Source organism: Lathamus discolor, chromosome 4, assembly GCF_037157495.1.
Source record: "Lathamus discolor isolate bLatDis1 chromosome 4, bLatDis1.hap1, whole genome shotgun sequence".
NCBI classification, from domain to species: Eukaryota; Metazoa; Chordata; class Aves; order Psittaciformes; family Psittacidae; genus Lathamus; species Lathamus discolor.
The window spans coordinates 99764474-99784293 of NC_088887.1; the positions used below are offsets into that span (position 1 = coordinate 99764474).

At 36.4% G+C, this 19820-nt stretch overlaps 2 long non-coding RNA genes across 11 annotated transcripts in view; both read left to right on the plus strand.

The window, feature by feature from the left end:
* Positions 1-19820, plus strand: part of LOC136013838 (uncharacterized) — a 95997-nt gene that overhangs the window by 11287 nt on the left and 64890 nt on the right. The window lies entirely within an intron of this gene.
* Positions 6264-15977, plus strand: LOC136013841 (uncharacterized). Its single transcript, XR_010612421.1, has 3 exons — positions 6264-6490; positions 8645-8846; positions 13408-15977. It is a non-coding gene; the product is annotated as an uncharacterized LOC136013841 (long non-coding RNA).

The window sequence follows — 19820 nt, forward strand, 5'->3', positions numbered from 1 at the left end:
ATAACAAAAGGGGTATTGTAAACTCCATGCCCTTTTTTATGATGCTGTATTTCATTTCTGGTATTCAAATACAAGAACGATTTCAATGGGGTCTCAGTGTCTGAAAATGGAAGAACTGGAAATGTTATTGAATTTGTGAATAATTATTAAGGGGCTGTAAAGGTCTAGAGAATATATATGTAAGGACAATTAGATTCTTTCCCATGGAGCAATGACACAGGTAGTAATTGGACAGTAAAGACTGAGGAGAGGACTTTTCTGTGGTTTTTTTTTTTTGATGGTTGGTTGGTTTTTTTTGTATTTTTATTTTTGCTTGACACAAGAGCAACATGAAGTGAAAATGAAGAAAGAGCAAGACCAAAGGAGATATAAACTCAGATCAAAAGCAGACTAGAAAGTCCAACTTAAAAACTAAAGCAAACAAAAAAACCCCCAGAAAATTGATGGCAAAAATATGCCTGAAAGGAGAATTAAATGCATAGCTGTTGGTATTTCTCATTGAATTGACTTGGTGACAGATTTAAGTTTAAAACTTCCAGTAAGGTTTTTTTTTTCTATTTTTTTTTCTGTTGAAGGGGAGTATATGGGCTTTGAAGAAGACTGAGTGAGTAGTTGTGAATCACCTGTATAAACCAGGGATTCAAGATGACAGTTACAGCTAAGAACCGAGGACAATGAGTTACATATGCTAAACTACAGTTAGTGCTAAGCAGAAGCCTTATTTCTTGTTCAAACAGAGAACTTAATGATACTGAAATGTATCATGTTCAATAGCTCAAAACACAATTTCATTATGTTTGTTAGGGGATGGAAATTTTCAAAGTTCTAGCTTATAACTGAACAGTGATTCTATAGAGATTTTGCAATATAAAATGCAATCAAGATTTGAGAACATTGGATGTTTCATTTTGCATAAAAAAATCTTGATCAGCATGTTTTGTTTTAAAAAATGTTTAGACCCAAATGTTTACTGTTTTCACGTTTTAATCCCATTGGGCATATTACTTGAACTAAAAGGAGAGGAAGATCAGCTGGTGGCAAAAGAACCCTGAATATGACCCTCTAGCTGTGCCTGCCCCACCCCAAACCAGATCGATAGAAGTGCCTCAGAATAGATCTAGTTTCGGAGAAGAAGTGGGAAAAAGATGACACACTAGTGAGTGGGGTATGAGGAATCCCCTGGATGTTTCGTATGTATCTAGTTTTTTCACTTGTCACCACTGAGAGGCAGATCACCTAGGTGTGACTGCTTCTCTTTCCTGTGATGTACTTTCCCGGTACTTTGAGGGAGATAATGTCAGCTTTGTTCTGCCTGCAGTAGTGCTGCTACAAATATTATTTGGAAGAAAAGGAACTCTGAATTGTCTTCTGCTGTAACCAGCTCTCCACTACTCACTGCTGCTTATCCCCATTGTTGAGCACTTGATCTGATTGTGCCTTTGGTTTAACCCATGCTGTAAATGACTGAAACTAGAACAGTGAGAAAGCAGATGAGGAAGAAGAGGAGTTGGTGTTTTGGAGGGAGTGAGCATTTGCTACACAGCTACACATTGTGTGGGCTTGGGAATACTTGAAGAGCTGGAATACAAAACTACAACAGCAGAGAGTAAAGTTTCTTTTGGTGGCAAACCAAGGTGGTAGCCCTGGTTCTGTGCACTAAGAAGGAAGAACAAAGGAACATGCCTGAGCATTCTGCATGTTAGTTGTAAGTTTAAGTGATGAGGTCTTTTTCTCTGCTGCTGTTTGCATTTGGCTTGTATTGTGACTGTCCTGTCTTCAAGCTGGATGTAGCATGTTTTGTTTATGTTGAATGAGGCACCCATCATGTTATAACATCTCAAACATTGTTTTTCTTCAACCCTTGAAAGTCAAAACGTGGTAGCTTAGATAGCTGTGATGTATTAGTAATAAATGTGATATGAAAGAATTTTCTCATTTCGCAGTATTTATAGGAAAAACAATGTTTTATGTGTTTCACATACCTCCTCCCATCTTCTTTTCCACTCCTAAGCAGATATAATGCATGAGAATTTTCTTCAGTTGTGCCCTCAGTTCTTTATTTCCAGTTAGAACTATTGGTCATTTGTTAGTAGGCTTTTTCATATTTAGGTTGAGGGCCTTACAAAACCTCTTTGCATCCTGTATGAATGACACCACCACGCTGTCATTTAAGTCATCAAACCTAGGTTATATCTGAGTTTTGGGAATCTTACTCCAGCCCTTTAAGGATGGTCTTCTCTGTCAGACAGCAATATTTTTCATCTAGGTTGTCCATGGATCATGTCTTTGTTAGAAAATCTTTTTCTTTTGCCTTGAAAAATGCAGTCTTGGCCATGCTCATGTAAATATCAGCTTCCAAACTTCTTTGGTATTTTCAATTTCCTCCTTCAGTTTAAAGCAATAAAGATAAGCTATGTCTTTGTTTTTAAGGCCCATCAAGACTACTTCTACCTGATACTTCTCCTTCAGTATCAAGAGGTTGACTCTAGTTTTGATCAACATATGATACCAGCTTTCACCATTAAGTCATTAAATAATAAAACCACACTGGATATTTTTTCCTCAGCTGCCTCTCATATTGGTTGACTTCTTCATAAATAGAACTGTTCACTATCTTCCTTTAACTGTTTTCTTATAAGTTTTATGTATGATGAAGCTTGAAACAATCCACCTAGATAGCAGTTATGTTGCAGGTATACTAATGCCAACGCTTATCACAGTAGTACTGTGTCACTGCATTTGTATTCTGCCATAAGTTCTATGTGGTCTCTTTATGTAGAATTCAAGCACATCTACTTTTTGTTGTGTGTTTACTCATCACCCAGCATAATGAGAAGTGGGTCAGGGTGAGTCCTCCAAAGATTTATGGTAATACAAATAAATGATAATAAATATGCACTGGATACTGCAGTGTAGCTGTTGGATTCTGCTGTGCCTAATGTCACATCATATTTATTGCAGAAAAAAGGTGCTCCAACTAGAGGACTCACAAATGGGAAGGAAGAAGTGAGTTGCCTTCTGAACTGTCAAACCCAAGCCAATAGCTGCTGGCATTGTGTTCTGAAGCATCCCTCTCTTCTCCACAGCAGCCAGAGCAGGCTCTTCCTTCTAATAGAAGGAACTAAATGCAAATATTACAGAGTTCTGAAGTGTCTGCAAAAGGTTAAAGGTCTCCTTATACTTCCATAGCATCCTTCTGGTCCTTAGTGCATTCACTTCCTGACACAGCATCTCTTGGTACAGAAATCTTGAATAACCACAAGCAGTTATTCCAGCTATACCATTGGTTAAATGCTGTCCGATCTCTGTTGAGAAGGAGCCTACACTAGTTCTAATTTGGTATCTTGGCACATTGCTGTCTTGTAGCGCTCTATTTCCATTGTGCCTTGAAGTTAATAATTCTTCAGAAGAGTGGTAAGCATGAATTCCATAAGGAATGCCCCAGGTATGTCACCCTCTTTTTGGTAGTTGGTCTGCATGTATCCCTTTTCTTTTTTCAAAGGGATGCTGAAATGTCAGTGTATAAATTGTACAGAGATGATAGAATGCTTAGTGCCTAGCTGATACAGAGATGGTAGACTGGACTATGCAGACGAATGGCACTGTATATACCAAAGACAATATAGTCAAATAAGTTAATTTTATCAGAATAAACTACAAAACAATTATAAATGATTCTTTATCTGAATAAGAAAAGCCTAGTAAGAACTGTGCACTAGTTGGTGGAATGGAGACAGTGACTATGAAATGCTGTTGGGGACTGGAAAAGCTATACAACCTGAAAGCTTGATCATAACAAAGAGTTCTTGGTTATCTATATATAGACTGGATAAACTTAACATTAGGCCACATTAGGCCATCATGCACAGGCTGTATTTTTAGGTATCATCAAGAACTACATTTTGAGCAAAGCAGGTAGAGAATCCAGAAGAGTGGGGAGAGCCCTGGATTTAGTCTAGATTAGCACACAAGAAGTGACTATAGAAGAGCCATTCAGTAGTGATATGCATCATACTCAAGTTTCTCGTACTTGTAGGATTAAATAAATAACAATTAAGAAAAGTACAGTATTGTTTAAAAAAGAATTATGAACATACAATCCAAATAAATATTAAAAGTGACATGGGGACTTTGCTTTCTGATTCTAACCCAAATGAATATGAATTGTCCAACACAACTGAACAGTGATGGAAGTGACTAGAAATAAGTAGAGGTTTTTCAAAAAGTGAAATCCAACCAAGCAAAGCAGAAAAGAGCACAGTTCTGGCAAGTTAAATGTAGACCTATTATAAGGCAGAACAGAAAGAGTTTGATATGCAACAGGCTAAAATCCTAAAAGCCAAAACTGATTTATTTTTTCAAGTGTAAATGTTGCTAGTGGTGGGGAGTAATATTTTATGACAAAGCTATTGCAGAAAGAAACAAATGAGCTCTTTGCACTGACAAGGCTTATTACAGGGAAATTAAGAACATGGCCGCATAAAAGCTGTTCTTTACAGGGAATATTTCAGATCTGAAATATCAATAAAAGATTTTTTTAACAAATTGATTAAATAAACATGAACAGTTTGCCAGCTTACACGTTGTTTGTTCAGTAGTCCCAGAGAAATTAAGAAATGAAATTGGCAAGCCATGAACTGTGTTGTATAGTCTAACACTTAAGTTAGCCTTCATAACAGAGGAATGGAAAGTAACAAATGTGACACTAGTTTTAAAAAGGGGCCTAGGGATGATTGTGGACTAATGGACCAAGTCTGACTACCATGACAGACAAAATGCCAGTGAATGTTGTAAAGAATATAATTACTAGAGACATGAATAGGTGTAGTAGGCAGGCATGATCTTTGCTTTTGTACAAGGTGGTTTTGTCTTAGAGCTTTGCTATTTTTTTGAAGAAGTAAACAGATACACAGGAAAGGGTGACACAAAAGATTTAAGAAAGCTCCATAACCAAAGACTGTTACCAAAATGAAGTACTGAGTTACTTAAAATTATTTGTGGATTAGTAAATGGTTACAAAATGAGGAACAGCATAGAAACTAATGGGCAGTTTTAACAATGCCTCCTCACAGAGATTTGCACCTTTGCCGGTCCACCTGTTCCTAAATGGTCTGAAAAAGTGCACCAATAAAGATTGCCAATGATAAAAGGAAAATATTCAGTTGGAGTCAGACCTAATGTTGACCCTGAAGAGCTGCAGAAGGATCTCACAGCAGGACCTGTGGTGATCTAGGAGCCAGGGTTGTCACAGAGGCCAGATATCATTGACCCTGCTGTTCAGTCGTATCTATCAGCAGAGAGATGCAGTGGCTGTTGGATTACAGGAGCTATCACCCGGTAGCTGTGAGCTCAGCAGGCTGTGACCAGTACTGCCATTCAAGAAGGCAGGGATTCGTAGCTGTTCTTTCTAACCACAGCAGGGGCTGCAAGCTAAAGATTCTTTCTCCCCATTTCTCAGGATTTCACAGCTCTGAAGAACAAGGGTGGAATATCACCATTAAACTGAAAGGTGGTACTTGGCTGCTGTGAGAAGCCAGGTCTCAATCCATCTCACTGGTGTTTGCATGGATTTGTAGCAGCTCCTGCTGATTTCCTAAAATTATTCTGGATGTAGTTGATGCTAGCAAAAAGTGGCTAGCAAATGGTATTTGAGACAGAGAAGTGGCACAGGCATGGTGGTCAGTTTTGAACTTTGATGAGAACTGTACATGTTATAGAAAAGGATGACTAAGAGGTATGGCATAGCTCTTCTGCAGGGACAGTAAATGGATCAGGATTCCTCAGTTTGAAATAATGTTGACTGAAGAGTAGGTAACATGAGAAAGGTCTCTAAAACTATGAATACATGTGTTTAATAGAGGACTGTAACTCCCTGTTTCTCATAATAGAATGACAAGGGGCCTTTGGCAGCTGTTTTATTTAATTCAGGTGATGTTTAAGTTGGCAAAAGGCTGCTTAGCACCAGTTTTATCTGCCATAGTTTTGTGGATAGATCTTTTCAAGTGCACAAAACCCAACCTGGTCTGGAAAACTCCACCTGACCTGAACCAGCTCTGGCCAAAGTCCAACCTGTGCAGAATTACTGCTTTTCTGTAAATAAAAGGTTGTATTCCTCATTGATAAGTGATAAGTTTTCAGTCATTAACCAAATGTCAAATGCTCTGCAGGTATTTTTCTATCCTCAGCTTCTATTTGTTCTTTTTCTGGCAGTGGCAATATTATAGGTAGGCAGATAGATCAGTTTCACTTCTGTTGTTTGCAGAAATGTGGGCAATGGAGAATGCTGGTTTGCTACTACTTCAGAAAGCTAAAAACAGTAGCAGGCCCTAAAATTAATCCCAGGGAGAACCAGATAAAGAAGTAAAAATGTTTCACACGGCAACCAGAAGGTCTGGAGGGAGGGATGGAGTAGAAGACATCATTGTACCTTTGAAACAGCCAGAATGGTTTCCAAGCTGTGGCCCACAAACCCCTGGTGGACAAGGCTATGGTAAGTTGAACAGCTGTTTGCCTAAACCGTAGTTAACAGTGTTTTAAATAGTGTTTCCAATTAAGACTCTGATCAGATGGGTGTGTGGTGCATTTTGAAAAATTTTAAGGGCTGGTAGCGATCTGTTGTTCCAGAAATACGGGAACCGCTGTTCTGGAGTGTGTAAAAAGGTAGAGAGCACCCACCGCTTTCTCAGCTTTAGATAGGTTGCATGCCTCTCCACCAGCAACAGCAAGAGGTTCCCAGAAAGGAGCCGGAGGAGCAGTCGGGTAGCATTAACACTTCTGTCCCCACCAGGCCCTCCCCAGAAACAGGATTGTGGGGTTATCAATCATTTTGTTGTTCTTAAGGATCACTAAAAGTATTTGCTACACCTACTTTTCATAAATATTCATGCACAGTAGTTTTAGTTTTATGAGAGGTGAGTATAGGTTTTCAAGTCTTGGGTCCTCATCAGTTGAAGATTAAACTTGTCAGCTCCACTAGTTTAAAACCTATATGTCTTTGAATTAATACCTGGTTTCTTATCACCAGAAAAAAGAGATTTTTACATTTTCTGTTCTGTCATTCTTAACATAAACTTTCCTTTCAAGTGTTAGCATGTCTAATTACAGTATCTGTTTATTACTTTTAAAAGAAATCCCAATTCTACTTGACCAACTTCTTTTATTTTGTGTAAGCTCCCTGAATAGTAATTTTATGCTGTAGAAATCTTCTTTGTCCTCATATCAGGTCTCTTATTACTTTTTTTTCTTAGTGAAAATTTTCCAAACTCATAAAGTATTTCTATTATCAGTGCTTTTACTTGCTCTTGACATAGGTTACTTCCTATTGTCCTGAGTACAATACATGCACATCCATAACTAATTTGTGGAGATCTTGTCTTTTCCAACATTCTGCACTTCTTTATGTTAGGAATTATGATGGTGTCAAATTAGAGAAATGCCAAATTATAAGGCTTATTCAAATGGTATAAATATGTTTACCTTGAAACCAGTTTGTCTAATCTAATAGTACTGTAGTGTATTTTATGGAATTCAAACAAAATACTGGAAACAAATGTTACTGGCAATAGTGCTTTAAAAGGAACTAAAGAAAGCTGGCAGGCTCTGTGTAACCTTTTTTTTCTTCCGTGTTTCTTACGTGTTTTGATACATATGGAAAATGTAATGGAAAACATTTTCAGATGTTTTTATATTATCTTGCTGAATACCTGTTGCTACCTTGCATCATTCTGAAGTTGTCTTTGCTCAGGTTTAAGCTGCTAGCAGAATATGAGATGGAGGGGAATCTTTGCCTTGGATCAGAAAAGAACATGTAAGGGAGGAGAGAGTGCTTTCTGCTGTAGTAAGGAAAAAGGTTATTTCTTGTGCCATTTGCGAATGACAGGAGGGAGGGCTTCATGTGCCTATGCAAGCAAGGCACATGCATAGAGAAGCAGTGATGGGTGTATGGGTAGGACTGGGATGAGTGTGTGTGAAGAATTCAGAACAGGAGTCAGAACAGAGTTTCTGTAAGAGCTGGAGAGGTCACAAGTGGATAAACATGTTCGGGTTAGTTGGAAGTCACTTAACAACATAACATGGCTAAAGCTCTCTAGCTGAATCTGGCTCATGCTACACTTGCCATAGCTACACCCTTCCCTGTGTCTTCTGGAACCCCAGCTTCTTCTCCAGTTCCTGCACATGACCCTTTTAATTGGAAAACCTACTTTCCTGTTTACTCTGTGAACAGTTACACACAAAAGTACAAATGGTCCCAGAAATCCCTCCCATCTAAAGCCTCTCTTCTGTCCCACTACGCTTTTTTCTGTCTCTAGTCTATGGGGTTCTCCGCTGCACATGCAGGCAGACAACTGAATCACAGAATCACAGAACCATTTAGGTTGGAAAGGCCTCTTAAGATCATCAAGGCCAACCACAAACCTACCACTACCAAGTGCACCATTAAACCATGTTCCAAAATGCAACATTTACACGTCTTTTCAACACTCTGGGCAGCCTGTTTCGATGCTTGACAACCCTTTAGATGAAGACATTTTTCCTTATATCCAATCTAAACCTCCCCTGGCAAAACTTGAGGCCATTTTCTGTTGTCCCGCCACTTACTACTTGGGAGAAGACTGACACCTACTTCACTACAATGTCCTTTCAGATGTAGAGAGCAGCAAGGTGTCCCCTGAACCTCCTTTTCTCCGTGCTAAACAACCCCAGTCCTCTCAGCCACTCAAGTCGGAAGACCCTTCACCAACTCTGTTGCCTGTCCTTGGACCTGCTCTGGCACCTCAATGTCTCTCTTGTAGTGAAGGGCCCAAAACTGAACACAGTATCTGAGATGTGGCCTCACCAGTGCTGAGGTAAAAGGGATTTGACTGAGATGCTGTGAAAGTGCTGGGTGCGAAATAATGATGTCTCTCCTTTCCAACATACACTTCGCATATTCTCCAAGGGGAACACGTCCTGTCATTTGAAATCTGCTGATCATAGGTGAACTGTTTTGGGTTTTATTTTTCTTTTTTTACCCTCTCTGTGTAGTACTCATTAGAATGTGTTTTTTTTTGCAGATAATGAATTATGATTTTTTCGATAATGTTTGTCTTGCTAAACAGCAGAAAGAAATCTCAGATTTCTCAAGCATGGTCCCTTTGATTTGCCTTTTTCTGTGATCTATGACCTTCCTAAAAATAAATTAACTAATCAGTGGGTGATTGCACCTACTGGTGATAAGTTGAATCACTCGTTGAATCCCTGGATGATTGCTTTACTTTATTATTATTTTGCACTCCCTTAGAAGTTGTGCCAGTGTCTTAGGGCATCCCAAAATGCAAGGGTGTTTTTTTTTAATGCAGCATTCTTATTTTTTGCCACAGTGCTTTTCATAACTCTTAAGCTTTTATTTAAGCTTTCCTTCTTAATATATGATTGCATACTTATGTCTGTGACTTATCTAGGCAGAAGCATCATCTCTGTAAAAGTTTCAGATCCAGTTATTAATTAATAAGCCTCTCAGCATCTAACAATACAGACAAGTTAGGCAGCAAAATCACCGTAAGAGTAGTAAAATAAAGCATACTTTGTTAGAGAGTGCATTTTAATGGAAAACTGTTTTGGTGCTTCCTTCTTAGGCAGATTTTTATAGTGGATATAGAGATCCCTCTTTCAGTTAGTCAATGTTGATCCCTAAAAATTGTCACTACTCTTTTTTCTTGTCATATATCATTTTATCTTTCAAGACTGCAGGAGTTCTTGATTCCTGAGAGGTAATGCCTTGAAGTTTTAGCACTGTCCTCTACAAAGTAACTTACACTGGGCTGACTTTCTGTTATTATGTCAGTGAAACATCAAATGTTGATACTATGTGTGAAACAACATTTGATATAATGGCTATTAAGTTACTTGGAAAAAAGTCTTGTGAAGATGGATTTTGTGTTTAGAAGAGCTGGCATCTAAAAATGTATGTCATGGATACAAGTAATAAATGTTGTTTATGAATTGCTACAGGAGAAAAAATATTTACATTTATGTACAATATGCTAGGCTTAACTTTAGCTATTTTTATCTCCTAAATATCTCATCACGAGCTGGTTGTAAAGTATTTAAAGACATGAATCATTTCATTTGTTGAAGCATTCAGTGCATCACTTAAAATGGCTACTAAAGGAGAAAAGTGTACGTGGGCTTCTCATAACAGCTAAGCATAAAAATAAAGTATCAGAAATAATATACTTCCAAATTGGTAAAAATCATTACGTTTTGCTGTATGAGCAGAGCTCTTCACAGAATGGTGATCTCATTCTAAGATTACAGTTACCTAAATATGTTTTCTTTGCTAAACTTTATTCTGGTGATTTTATATCATTATTGAAAATGAAAGAACACAAACATTTAAAAGTCAAGTCACTGATCTTCAGCCATTCTGAAAACTTCAGGACTTGATACTTCAACCCAGGACTGGATCCGTAGCCCTTTTAAATTTGGGAATTTCAGAAATAGTGCAGGTGGGTAGGAAAAAGCAAATGTGAAAGGAAGAAACTGAAATGGAGAAGAGGAAATTCTTTTCCTTTGCAGAAGGAAGGGAAAGATGAAAAACAATTTAATGAGCATAGGAGAAATAACAGGGTGAGAAGGGAGGAGTCAGGTAAGTATTTACATTAGTAGTTTGTATTTAGTACTCAGACATGTCATCCTTTATGCTTGCATGGAAGACAGTTTGAGACTTCACCTTTCTGACATAACTGCTGTGCTGAGCTGTACTTTACTCTCTGTGCATTTTTGCTTCTAAGGAAGGCTTTAAATTGACACTCAGAGCTAATCAGAGTCACAAAATGCATTGAAAATGAGGACTACCCACTATTAGCTGTTAAAAACCCCACTATTGGACATCAAAAAATCAAAGCCAGTTTTTTACATATATTTCTGTTAATTCTAATCACTACAATTTGGGGCAGGGCACAGACAGATGGGCTGGCAGTAACACTTAAGAGTGGCAAAATTTGCATGCAAAACCTAATTGTAATAATGCTGAAATTGAAAATCAAAACTGTTAAACATTATTCAACAGAACTAGGTAAAGTCAGTTAATTCATCACCAAATATAGCTGTAAAACAATGGATTACTTACATCAGCTTTCATTACAGGTTAGACATCAGTGTGTGGATTTTATCCGTAAGCTGTAAGAAGAGAAAATAAATTAGGAAATGGGAAAGAAAAGTTTAAATTAAGTAATTTGTTCATGTATGATACCCAGGACTATATATGGCATTATAGTGCAGTAACTGTTTAGGGAAATTACGTATTTTTAAAACTAAGCAAGTAATATTTACATAGTAACTGTAACTGGTCTTTGTGAATTACCATGCTAAAAACTTGTTTTTAAATACAGAGATAGGGACCTCCCATTTTCTTGTATTCACTTGGTGTAGTATGCATAAAATGCCTTAACTTTCCACCTGAGCAACACTTGAATGTAACTGAGCCCTGAGCCAATGTATAACAGAGTAGTATCCCCTCTAAAGCTGCCCCATTTCTATCCTCATTCTGGGGACTGAAAGAGTGAAAATGGGTGGAGCAGGGAGAGGCCTTATGGTGCCAATTCACAAATGATTTTGGAGATTATATGGTAGCATGTACTTTTTGGAAGGTGGTGTATGAATTTCTGCTGATAGAGAGGACTGCATAAGAATTAAGCTATAAATTGCTGTCTGAGAGGGTTCCCTTTCCTGTGCAGTGTGCATCATTCACTGGGAAACAGTTTTTAAGAGCACCCAGTGAATATATGAATACTCAGAAACTGACATAGCTGTACTCTTTATGTTCACTCTAAAATGAAAATGAAATTAAATACAGATACAACTTTTTGAACTTCTAAAGAAGCGACTTCATGCTGTATTTTATAATTAGACCTTGCTGTTAATTTGTTTTGTGTTAGTGTTGCACTGTTTTGTTACATGACTCTAGAATTGTTTAGATTATGTAAATTCTTCAGTGCAAAATCACATTTCAAGTGTGATATTTAGATTTTAAAGATGTCTTTTTAATTGCATTGTAACTGACAACTCTTTGTTGTCCTAGTGTAATAGGCAGTATCAGGATGACTGTATTCTGAAATAGTCATTAGTGGAAGACTGTTGTACGCATAGGTCTCCAGTGAGGTATGAATTGCAGAGTCCCAAGATTATTTCTGTCAGACTTTTCGTACTAACAAGGAAGTGCAGATTGTGAACTGTCCCTTTGGTGTATATTCCAGCCCCAGATCAGTGCTCAGGATGAAAGCTTCTCTTTTCCACCCTCTTCTCTGGTTATTTAAGCTTTGGTATTGCAGTTCTGTAACAGCAGAGTCTTGTTTTTGTGTCTGGGCTGGCAAGCTGGTGAAGGTGGTATGAACAGGTTGTCCCCATAGGCCTTCTCCACACTGAGGCTTCTTGTGCAGAGACTGGGCTATATATGGACTTTCAAACCAGCCCTTCACCCATGACTCCTGTATTTAATTATAGTTCTTTTAAAACAACCATTATAATGTGTCCATGACCATGACAGGATTTCAGCGTGTTGTTTTCACAACAGTATTTACTGTATTTAGTAACAAATTATTGCAATATTAGCAGTGCCATTGTAAGTATGAGTTAAATGTGATATTGCCTGAATCAGGTCTTAATGCTGGTAATAGAGAATCCCAGTGATGTCGAGCTTTAATTTTTACTTACAGCAGATAAACTTAAAGTCCTAGGATTACCTAATTAGTCCTAATAGAAAAGCAAGCTTTCTTTTATTTGAGTCAGACTTAATTTTTGTGCTCAGTATAGTGAATATGAGTAATGTTCAGTAATAAAAAATATTAAGCAGCACAAACCTATTACATATTCTATGCAGATGAAAGTCATTAGTAGATTTGCTTTGTTCAGAGTAAAGGAAGTTGAAAGAATACTGTTTCTCATATTATTTTAATCCACATGTTGTTATCCATAGAATTAAGCTTAAATATACACTGCTAGGTTCACAAATACCTACTGAACTTCACAAAATTAATTACATTTCAAATATATGATTCAGGGTCTAAGATTCAGACCTTAGGATGGGATGAATCGCCCTCTGGAGGTGCCTGTTTCAGTCTACTGACTTCACAGGAATCCTGCTTTGAAGTGACTAGCTCAAACTAAAAATTAAGAGTGGCCTGTCACCTTAAGAGAGGAATAACAGAGCATTTCATACCATACTAGGTCTTTTCTGAAGAACTCTTTAAGAATGGCTGCCTTATTCCTCACCTTTTCTGTCAGTGTTCTGTACTGTTTCTAAAATGAATAAGCACAATTGTTGCTATTTCCTGTGTATTTTGTTGTTTCCTGATCTTTTCAATTTGTTATCTTATATTTCCTTTTTATTTTTTTTTGTTTGTTTTTCTTTTTCCTGACTCTTTTTAGCTACCATTCCTTCTGAAGCTTTTCGCTTGCTACCTCTCTGACCATCCTGCCTTCCATGTTGAGAGTATTGTGCTAACTTCTGATATGGAAGATTGCTGAACCTTTCCTTTGATGCTGATACCAGTATTTTCTCTGAGCGATAGTACTGTAGTGAAGACATAGAAAAAGAAGAAGATGGCACTCATGGAATTTTTAATGGTTTTGAATAGTCAAGAAGTATTGTTCTTCTGCCTTCATATAAAATGTGCTGGTTTCCTAACGTACTCATAATTTAAAGGTGTTTGTAGAAATGTAAAATGAAACATGAAGAATATAAAATCCATATTAAAGACATTTAACTTTAACAAAATATAGCATTAGTCTTTATTTTAAAAACTGAGTGCTACATGGCTCACTTACAAAAAGTGAGGTAGACTTACAAAGTTGTGTGCTGGTAAAGTCTAACTTATTAAAGGGTGAAGTTATTCTCTTCCTCCCTATGATAATATTTTCTCGATTTATACCTATTAAAGTCTTCTCCTTCTCTTGAGTTCTCTGTCTTCTCCCTTTTTTTTTTTGCTCCTTTTGTTAACCTAAGTTTCCTGTTCCTTTCTGCACTGAACTCTCCTAACTCTTATGGTTCAATACTGATCCATTTTTCTCTCATTTGTGCATCCATTTGCCTAAAGTACTGCCCTTAAGCATGATCGTATATATTCAAGAATATATTTACTTCTAGACACTGGATGGATCTGCTATTTTAGGACTTTCAGTAAACCAGATAAGAAACTTAACAATTCAGTGACAGCTTTCTAAGTTTTTTATGACACATATGCCTTCATAGAATCAAAGTACCTTGCCTCCTACATCAATGGCATAGTAATTATGGACAGAGATAAACATTCCTGTAAAAATGTGGACTTATGGTACTTGTCCAATATAGGAATGCTAACTTAAAAAGACCATCTGAATGAAAGCAAACGTTGCAGTCATGAATAGTGTGGCAGAAGTTTTCTGATTTTATTTGCAGATAAAGAGAAATGCTAATGGAAAGAATGCTTTGTATTGAAAGTAATATAAGCAGTTAAAGTAAAACAAACAAACAAACAACCCCCAAAAAATAACCAACAAACCAAAACCAAACCCAAACAACTAGAATATTGACATTCATAAAGTCAGGAGAAATTTTGCACATCATGCTTTGTTATAGCAGAAATATTAAATAAAAGATAATGCTTACTGAAGAGTAGTTACCTACATAGTTTATTAGTTATAGTAAATGTTCTGTAAATAATCTGAATTCTTTGGATTGCAATAAAAGGAATGCCAAGTACATGATAAAACTTAACTAGTGAAGTTCAGAACTTTTGAATTTAGATGTGAAAAATATGATTCTGAGGACTCTTCTGATACCTACAGTAATTTGCAATAACAGCAATAATAGCAACTTACTAGAAAATTATTTGAGGTGTGGCTGAGAATGTAATTTATAGTGCCTAAAAGTTTTTAACTAGTGTAGTTATAAGCAGGACTTTGCGTAATTTTGAGCCTATTAAAAAACACCTTATTTGTCAGATTAATTTACTGAGTATGAGGATGACATTACAGACAAGGATTAGAAAGCAGAGGAAATTTGGAATCTCTAAACCAGTTACACTGATGATGAGTGCGTTGCACGGTAGTAGCAGTAAGTTTTATGTTAGAATGAATCAACTGCAACTGATTTTGTAAAAATGATCTACATGAAAATGATCCATAACAAAAGAAAGACTATTAAAAACTATGTAAAACAAAGTCACCACTGCTTACTGAAGATGTGTCCTGTTGACTATATAATACAGTGCAGATCCTGAAATAGTCCCTTACTTAATACTTGTATTCATTTTATAGTAAACTAGTTATGGAATAAGCTCTTACTCATAATGAGAAATAATAAAATTCTAACAATGCCATATTATTGTATGAAGGAGGTACATCAAACTGATTTGAATAAGCATAGTTCTAGAAAATTTGGTTTTGAGAGTACTGTATTGGTATTGCTTGTTAGGTTAGAAAACTGTTGCTTGTTTAATAGGACTACTAATCTAAAAGTTAGTTGTTTGAAGAGAACATTATTTTTACACTCAAATTTGTATATGTTTGATTTGCAATTTTTGGGTGATAATGTCTTGGTTAAAACAACCAGTTTAAATGTCTGGTTTTTTAAATATATGAAGAACAGTGAGGAAAACATAGCTGGAAATACTAACAAAACAGGAAAGATTTTTCAGCAAATGAGTGAGTGTAACCACAAGGAAACACTTGCAAGAGGAAAAGAAAGTTGAGTGAATATTGCTACACTGAGATGTGAAAACATACTTCATCTATGAAGTCCTACTGGAAATAATAGTGACAAATTAGATCTTTCTTTTCAAAAACACAGCTTAGGTACATGTGGTCTTGAGAGGAGAAGCAGCACTACAAATTCCATGAAATGTTCTTTGATCGCATTACAAACAAGTCTGGCTAAGACATAAATAGAATATAACTATCTGTTGCTATATAATGAAGATAAGGTGAGGGAAGCATAATTTATAAAACAACCACCATGCATGCAGATCCTGCGATTCATGTGGCTGGCAAACACAGAAGTAATTTCACGAATGAAAATGGAAGAGGCAAAATCAATGAAGATTGTATTAAAGGTTTGTTTCATTTAACTTTGTCTAGGATTATGAGTATCTCTATGATTATGATATATATACACATATTTTATGTATATTATACACCCATATATTGCTTTGTATATGAAAATAAATGTGAAAAGCTGTGAAACAGGAATGTGAATTAAATGCGAGAAATGTTTCAAAATAAGCAACAGGAGGATATTTTTGTAAGGTACTTAAAACTGGGAAAAATAATAAGAGTTAATTCAGTCCTGGATCTGATAGCGATAAGGAAAAAAAAGGTACTAGATCTAAAATAAAGAATGAACTTTCTGAACTAAAATAAAGAGTGACTTTCTGAATGTACAATACTTACAGTTTAATAAAGTGACCAGAAAAAGGGTAAACATACTGTGAAAGTCACTGACAGAAATGTAGAGTTTGAAGAGTAGCAGCAAAAAACTGGTTCAGCAATAACTCTGCAATAGAATGGGAACAAGATTCCACTGTAAATAAATGTGAAGAATGAAATAGGAGAAAAGAAAACAGAACTGGAAATGGGAACTTTAAGCTTGCCATCATGCAAAGATAAAGAAAGCTCAGAACATGTCATGCTATATGAGAGAGCCTAGTTATCTGCTTAGTATACTTTTGCTAAAATAACCTGAAATAAGTGAAACTTTTAAGGAAACATTAGAGTTTGGTTTTTTTTTCAAATGTATTCAACTTCCAATTTTTCTCTTTCTTTCAATAGAGCAGTACTGAATAAAAGGAAATCTGAGACCACTGTTTACAAATCAGAGCAGTTATTTGAAAAGGTGGTTGAAGAGACAGCAAAGAAAAATGGTAATTGAAAGTATAGAAAAAAATATCTGAAAATATTACAGGGTTCAGATTCTGTACCCCTATCCTGCCCAGCGGAGGTAACATGCGGTAGCCGAGATTCGTTCCTCCTCAGAGGCTGAGAAATTGGGTAAACAGATCTAGTTCATTATTAAAATGCAGTTTGGGTCCCACCTATGTGGGCCTTCTCGTAGGATAAAAGCCTAAAATATAATACATTTGTGTATGGTGTTTTACTCTGAGAGTTCTGAGAAGGACCTGATGCTGAAGTGGGCACACTTCAATATAGTGACCTCATTGTGCACATGATGGGATAAGCGCTTACTGAATATTTATACAGATTTCAAAAGGGATATGCAATAGTATCTTGGGATTAACATAATGTCTGTATTACTTGGATAGTTTCCAATACGTGATGTAATTACTACTAGGTTCCAGGTCAGATTTTGACCTAGTGAGGTCACCTGTTATTTTCACAGTAATTTCTAATTTTACAGGTTGTAGAAAACTATGTGCAGGATGCACAAAAAGGGGAAATAAAATTACATTCATAGACTTCTTTGTAATCTGGGATTAACTGCTTAAATCTCAAGACAGAAAATAAAAAGGGAAGAAAAGGGAAGAGAAAATGTGGCAAGTCAGACAGTGTTGGAACAGGATGCGTTAGCATTCAGTTGTATGTTGTCACTTAAGTAACTCAGAAGTAAAGAGAGGAATAAACTGCTCAAATAAAAACTCTATGCAGATTCTGAAAGGGGATAGGTTCCTCTGGTGAGTGCTGAGGACATAAAGCACAGAAATAAATAAATTGGGCAAAATTTTAGGGTGCTATAGATCAAAGGAAAATGGCCAGAAGTTGAGAAAGAAGGTTGGAAGTAGGTGTTTGGAAACAATTCTTAATAGGAAATTATTCTTAATGGAACATTGAGAAGCAAATAGACCATCATAACAACTATTCAGCAATAAATTTGCCTGTAGATTAAGTATTTGGAGAAGCAGTCCTGCAGAAACACAGGCAGCTTTTCTGGAGAAACTAACTGGTTCTTCTGGCTTTACTGTATTGCCATCAACCGTATGTGCAACACAGTGGGGAACTAGGCTGGGAAATACCACTTCTGCAGTATGAATGTGCGATTCTGCACCTTTGGCTTGCTTTGGCTTCAGTAGAGTTTTGTTCTTGTGAATAATAGAAATTGATTCTGAAAATAATTGAAGATTCATTAATAAATCAAGAGAATATAAGTTAAAAGCATAGGTAGAATTATATACACATAGATGGAGAAAAATATAAAGCAAATCTGTCACATGTATTACATACATAGCTGAAAAGTGTTCTTTCTTATAATGACCTTGTAATTTTGCAATGCAAATACATTATATGAAATTATAATATTCTGATCCCCTCAAGCATAGTTTTAGAAAATGACATAAAACAACCAAACAACATGTTTGAAGTTGTCCACTTTTCTCTGAATATATTACATATTTTAAACCTAATGTCTGAAGTGACGGAACTGGTAGTTCTTGTTTTGAGGAAAATAGTTTTCAGACTTCTGTGAAAAGAGATTCTGAAAAATGTTTTAGCAGATAGTGCAGGTACAACTGTCTGCTAGAGAAGTGTTCATAAACTGCTTCTCTCCATTCTGAATATGTTCTGTGCCCATCACTCCTGCTTAGATAATCGCTTGTTGGAGTTTTGCCTATGTTTCTCAAGGAAGTAGGGGGATGTAGGTTTTAGGAGCTGCTGGAAGCTAAGCTGGAGTATGGCAAGGAGGAGGTGACTACATCAGAATTTTGTCTGAAGAGTAGAAGAATTGTAAAAAGGCTTTTCCAAAGATGGGGAATGGGTGGCTCTGAGCAGGAGTGTAATGCTGCTGTGAGCCCTTAAGCTGATTTATTCATTTAGTATATTGAGAACACACCTGGGTGTCATGGGATTTGGATGCTTTGCAGATGGATAAACAAGATTACAAAGAACAACTAGTAAATTTCAGGAATTCATTATGAAAGTACCCTATGAATAAACTATATGCGTATTAAAAAGCAAAACCAAACCATAGAAACCACTTCTTAGAAGAACTTTCATGTGTGGCTATGGTATAGTTGCATAGCCCGTGCAAGTGAAGTAGAGCAAAGAAGCAGAAAAACTGTGCTAGATGTCATAAACTGCTGCCCAGGTTTTCACTTTTGTTTGTTTGTTTGGTTGGTTGGTTGGTTGTTCTTCTTTCCAAGGAAATAATTTGGAGATTCCTGCAATAAACTGTATCGGGTTAAAAAATGTAAGGAGACTCAGTTCTCTAAAGGCAGGCATCTGGAAATAAATTTGAAGACAGATGGCCACTGCAGCCTTTAGAGCACTACTTCAACCTGTTACTATCTTACATCCTTTGTTTTACTTTTCATGGTTCAGAATATTTCTGCTTTATTCAGATAAAACTCGTTGAAAACAATGGAGAACATGACATACTTCAACTATGAATGACTAACTGTGTAAACATCAAAAAGACACTCCATAGTAGATTTCAACTAGCAATATCCTTCTACCTCAATTTGACTAGACATTATCTATTTTGAGACAATAGAGAGACTTTGAGTCAAATCTTCTTTCTGTTATGCTTGATTCTCAAAGAAAACTAGTTTTATGCTTGCCTGATCATCCATCTATCTGTCTGCTTATGTGAGAGTATTATAATTCTTGTTCTAGCAGCTAAAATAAAAGTTATAATATTACTAAGTAGGAAGTATACAAAATCCCTCTTCTATCAAGTTCTTTGAAGACAGAGAAAAATAATAAGAACAAGTGATTTATTCTACATTCAAAGAAAAGTAAATGTCGTTACTGATTGCCAAAAAAATGTATTGTGTTTGAAGGGTTTGTGGAGCCTACTGCTCTTCAGCACCACAAAATTCTAAATGACTGAACCTACCTAGTTTAATAGATGAAGT